The 6,081-nt window shown below is 37.2% G+C and overlaps 1 pseudogene; it reads right to left on the reverse strand.

Moving 5' to 3' along the window:
* Positions 1-269: 269 nt before the first annotated feature.
* Positions 270-872, reverse strand: LOC122482529 (annotated as a pseudogene).
* Between the last annotated feature and the right edge of the window lie 5,209 nt (positions 873-6,081).

Consider the following 6,081-nt stretch of genomic DNA (forward strand, 5'->3'; position numbering starts at 1 on the left):
TAGCCGATACATAGAGGCATGCCTTAGGTGGACACGGGAATGCCGTTTAGAAAAGAAAGGGAAGTATCACACTAGAACGATCCCATTTCTTCAAAATCACTGAGCAGGAAAAGCCACATTGAACTTCCATACAGGTTTTACACAACTTCTCTATAGTACCTTGACTTCAATCCAAGAACAAAAGTTAAGAGTCTCCTCCTCTATTTTTGGTAAACAACTGCATGGTAAACTTAGATGAGTTTTCCCCCTGGATTTTACCCAGGAGTGGCCTTAAAAATTTTTTTTTTATTATTATTTAAAAGAGGGCAGGTTTGGCACTTTTATACTGATGTCACCCATGTTAATATTTCTTGGGATCTCAGGAAGATTCATATTCTTTACAGCCGATACAGCACGGGCTGGAGCTCCTGCTAAGCCAGCCTCCGACTTCTCCAGTTTATTTGATGCGTCAATTTGTGTAATAATCTCATTCATGTTGGTCTCCAGCACCATTCCCCCCATCACCGTTTCTGCAAGAATATTGTGAACCTTGTCGACATGGAAAATTAAATCCAGTTTGCAGACATTTTCAAAACACTTGTCTAACGTTTCCACAAATACTTGAATTAGATCTAAAATGCCAAGTTCACTTTTCTGAAGAATCCACACAGAAGGCAAAATATAATGTTGCATAATGTCTATAAATCAGTTTGTTGTCAGGTCCTCCAATTAACAATCCTCCTTCTAGGAAATTACAAACATTTTCATCTCTCTTAGATACCAAATGGAATCTCTCCCTGATGATTTGTTGTGTATCTTCACTGTAGGGGCTGGTAGAACTTGGAGACGCGCGGCTTCCTGTGGTTGTTGAAGTTGAGGGTTGCCCTGATCATGGCTGAGCTGGGCCGACTGGGTGGGTCCTGGGGGCCAGGGTGGGGGCCTTTATTTACCTTTATAATAATTCCATTTTTTTACCGCAAATTTTTTGTAATAGTCAAATGACATAACGTAGTGAATTGTACCTGACGTACGGCAGGTTGTCTATTGTAATTTCCCTGTGGAAACAAACTGTATATGGTAAAAAACAAAAACAAAAAAACAAAAAACAAAAAATCCAAAAACCAATAAGCAACTTGTTTCCCACCTCCATTTAGATCCTTCTCTGCATAAAAGATAAATAAATCCCACTCTCTTCACCACAATACTGTGCTGTGAGTGCAGAGCCTGACACGGGGCTTGATCTCATGAACCATGAGATCATGACCTAAGCCAAAATCAAGAGTCTTATATTTAACTGACTGAGCCTTCCAGGCACTCCTCTTTTTTCCCAAAATGTTTATTTACTTTGAGAGAGAGAGAAAGAGAGAGAGAGAGAGAGAGAGCAAGTGGGAAAGGGGCAGAGGGAGAGACCGAATCCCAAGCAGGCCCTGTGCTATCAGTGCAGAGCCTATAACTGTGAGATCATGACCCAAACCGAAATCAAGAGTCAGTCGCTTAAGCAATGGATCAACCCAGGTTGCCCACACATTATTTCTGAGATATCCCTTTAAACTTATTCTATTCCATAATTTTACTTACAAAGTTTTCTTTCTTTCTTTCTTTCATTCTTTTTTTGTTTGATGTTTACTTTTGAGAGAGAGAGAGAGAGATAGGGAAGGAGGGGGGAGGGGCAGAGAGTGAGGGAGACACAGAATCTGAAGCAGGCTCTAGGCTCTGAGCTGTCAGCATAGAGCCCGACACGGGGTTTGAACTCACCAACCGTGAGATCATGACCTGAGCTGAAGTTGGAGGCTTAACCGACTGAGCCCCCTGGGCACCCCGCTTACGAAGTTTTCTTTATGCAGGATACAGTTTAAATTATATTAAAATTTGAGGGTCTCAGGTCATGATCTCACAGATGGCAAGCTCTAGCTTCAAGTTGGGCTCTGTGCTGACAGTGTGGAGCCTGCTTGTGATTCTCTCTTTTCTTCTCCCTCTCCCCCACCCCACATTCTCTCTCTCTCTCTCCCTCTCTCAAAATAAATAAGCATTTAACAAAAGTTGACAGGAAATAACTTTAGTGGGCCACAGGACCATGGACTTCTAGCTACACAGAATGATGGGACAGAATTTGGAGGATCAGTTTATCAGAAAGTATGTGATGATCTTGACACTTCAGTAAATCTTGCTTGGACATCAGCTATCAAATGCACTCGCTTTGGCATTGGGACCAAATATCAGTTAGGTCCCACTGTATCCATTTCTGCAAAAGTCAACGACTCTAGTTTAATTAGAGTGGGCTACACTCAGACTCTGAGGCTTGGGGTCAAGCTTACATTATCTGCTCTGGTAGACGGGAAAAGCATTCATGCTGGAAGCCTCAACTCTGGGTTTGCCCTGGAGTTGGAGGCTTAATTCAGCTGAAAGAAACCTCTGGGAATGGATGTTGGAAGATTTCACCTTCATATATTTCTGGTGTGACCAGCAGACTTTTTCCCCCAAGAAAGTGATCAAAACACAGTCTGGTCTAAACAAAAGCTACATTTTCAGTATTTGGACAGTTACTTGTTAGCTGGTTTCTAGTTGAATTGGTTATCTATCTAGTTACCAGTGCTGTAGGCATGCAGTCACATATTATGTTATTTAAATGTATTTAATTGTTACATGCTCTACCCATCACTAAGGAAATAGACCTTTATGAACACAGTGCATTTGTGTGCATGTTTTTTTTTTCATGTTCCCATTAACGTTGCAGCAAGGTATAAAATTAACATTCAAAAATTAATAGGTTTCACATACATAAATAAATAAGTAGTTGGAAAACATAACGAAGGAGAAATCCCCATTTACAATAAGGAAAATATAAAGATAACATGCTTAGGAATAATCAGTGAGACAAAACTCATTAAACCTTATATGCAGAAGACTGTTCCATGTTGCCGAACAACATAAAAGTAGACTTCGGCAAATAGACAGACAAATCTCTTCTTCTTGGTTAGTATGACTGCATCATCAAGATGTAATTTCTTTAGGGGTGCCTGGGTGTCTCAGTCAGTTAAGCATCTGATTTTGGCTCAGGTCATCTCACAGTTCATGAGTTTGAGCCCTACATTGGGCTTCGTGCTAATAGCTCAAATCCTGGAGCCTGCTTCAGATTCTGTGTCTCCTTTTCTCTCTGCCTCTCCCCTGCTCATTCTCTCTCTCTCTCTCTCTGTCTCTCAAAAATAAACAAACATTAAAAAAATTTTAATGTAATTTCTTCCTAGGTAAATGTATGAACAATATGATCTTAATTAAAAAAAAATTTTTTTTTTGATGTTATTTTTTGAGGGAGAGAGAGAGACGGAGTGTGAGCAGGGGCAGAGGGTGCAGAGAGAGAAAGGGACACACAGAATCGGAAGCAGGCTTCAGGTTCTGAGCTGTCAGCACAGAGCTCAATGCAGTGCTCGAATTCAGACTGTGAGATCATGACTTGAGCCAAAGTCAGACGCTTAACCCACTGAGCCACCCAGGCGTCCTCCCTTAAAAAAAAAAATTTTAATGTTTATTTTTGAAGGAAAGAGTGATCTTAATTTTAAGAAGAGGTTTTGTGGAGCTAGTCAGATCAATACTAAAGTCTATGAAAAAAAATACATGAGAAAAAAAACCTTAGAAAAGGCAGGAAAAGAAGAGCTTTGGAGGGGAACTAGCCCTAAGACATGAACAGAATATATTATAAAGTCTCTATAATTAAAACATGTGTTACTGGCACATGGATAGATAGGCATAAGACTCGAATGAAATAGAACATCCAGAAATGGACACAATTACATGTAAAACTGTAATGTATTATAAAGATATATCTCGAATCACTAAATGGATATAAATGGACTTTGAGAGAGCTGGAGAGCCATATCAAATGAAAAAATAGAGCCAGTTCTCACACCATTCACAAGAAAAACTTTTAAATGAGTTACATCTCTTAATGTAAAGCAAAGAATTAATACAGTATTAGAAGATAACATGAGTGAATAATCTGTAATTCATAACATAGTTGTAGGGAAAAGCTTTATAGAAATGGTTCACAATATGAATGCAGTAGATTCGTAATTTGACAAAAAAGCAAAAATAATGTATCATGCTTGATAAAAAAAATCAAGTAATCAAAGGCAAATGAGAAGTGAGAATATATTTATAACATACATTATAGATATCGGGCTAATATCTCTAATATGTACAGACCTTTTCAAATTTAAAGAAAATGATTGGGGTACCTGGGTGGCTCAGTCAGTTAAGCATCTGACTTCACCTCACGTCATTCGGTTTGTGAGTTCGAGCCCTGCATCAGGCTCTCTGCTGACAGAGCCTACTTCAGATCTTCTGTCCCCTTCTGGGTTTGTCCTTCCCCTCACTCTCTCTCTCTCTCAAAAAAAAAAAAAAAAGAAAAGAAAAATAAATATAAAAATAAATAAATAAATAAATAATAAAGTTTAAAGAAATTGTAGAAGTATTGGGCAAAATATATGAACAGAAAACTTACAGTGTGTGTGTATATATATGTACCTATATCTACATATATGCTTTAGCCATATGAAAAATGTTCACCTCCACTCATCATTTAAAATTGTGAATTAAAATAATAACTAAATGATTTTTTAAAATTTGTAATATAATATTTTTAAATGTAAGAAAAATGATTTTTTAAACTTTATACATTAAAATTACCTAGAGATAGCATTTCTCAACAAAAGCTCAAAAACTTGGCAATTTAATTTGATGGCAGGCGTGTGGAGACATAGCACCCTCCTACAATGCTGTTGAGAATGTAAATTTGTTATGTGGAGATCTGTCCATATCTAACCAACCCACAGATGCATTTAACTTTTAAACTAAAAATCTCACTTCTAGGAACTTACCACAAAGCACACATTTAACAATACAAAAATATACATACTGATACTACCCATTGCCATGTTATTTTTCACTGCAAACTAATTGGAAACTATGTATGTGCCCAAACATAGGTAATTGATTGAATAAACTTCAGCTTATACACGCAGTGGCATATCATGCAGCTTTAAAAAAGAATGAGAAAGATCTCAATGAAATGATGGAAAGTTGTATTTAGGATATATCTTAAGTAAAAAAAAAAAAAGAAAAGAGTACTTATGTTTGCAAAGAGACACATAGCAAATGCAGAAAAGAGTAAAATTGGTTATCCGCAAGCAGGGCAGGAAGACGTGGTGGGGGCTGGGGGGTGGGTAGTGGGAGGGAGCCATATAGTGAAAGAAAAAAGAGAACATGTCATTCTTCTGAATATAAATTTTTGGGTACAGGTTTTACTTTTGGAAGCACACTAATGTTATCTGCATATTCAAACAAATTAAACCAAGATGAGAGTTTAAAAATAGAAAAATCCAAATCTAAATGCCAATATACAAATCAAACTTAGTAAGTTTCAAATAAATAACATAATCACACTGAAAGGTGGGGGGAAAGAAAGAGCTAAACCAAATAATTTCTTAACATGGAACTTTGTATATGCTTAGTGTAGGGGGAAAAGGAATGTAAACAGATCTTGGATTCTTTTTAATAAATTAGTTTCTTTTTCTTTTTTTTTTTTTGGTAGTAAGGGTGTAGCAGTTCTGAAAATTATTTGATGTGTTGAGCAAATGAATCACTGTGTTAATATTGTTGGAAACCAGAGTTTTCATTGTGGAAGAAAGATAAAATTGTACAATGTGGGGTTAAATTAGCATTGGAAGTTGTGATGTAGTAATGACTGAGCCTCGTCTTTTAAGACATTTGGCCTTTTGAGGATATGATTTAGTATGAACATACAATGTTTTTAGTATTTTAAAATTAACTTAAGATACTGAAGAGATAAACTTTAAGTGTATTTGTTTACTTGGTCCCCCGTTATTCAATTCTTCTTTATTCCTCAGAGTAACAGAGTTGTTGTAATGGTTATTCTGGATCTGTACCAGGCCAACTGGGATATGTGTTCATCCTACACATACTCCACATACTCCTCACAGACTTTTGATCTTTTCCCCCCTTTACCAGATTTCACTTTGCGAGTACTTTGAGAGTAGGGATATGCAAGCCTGAATGGTTCATTCCTACACCCCAGAAAATGGCTCT

Source organism: Prionailurus bengalensis, chromosome D1, assembly GCF_016509475.1.
Source record: "Prionailurus bengalensis isolate Pbe53 chromosome D1, Fcat_Pben_1.1_paternal_pri, whole genome shotgun sequence".
In the NCBI taxonomy this organism is placed as follows: Eukaryota; Metazoa; Chordata; class Mammalia; order Carnivora; family Felidae; genus Prionailurus; species Prionailurus bengalensis.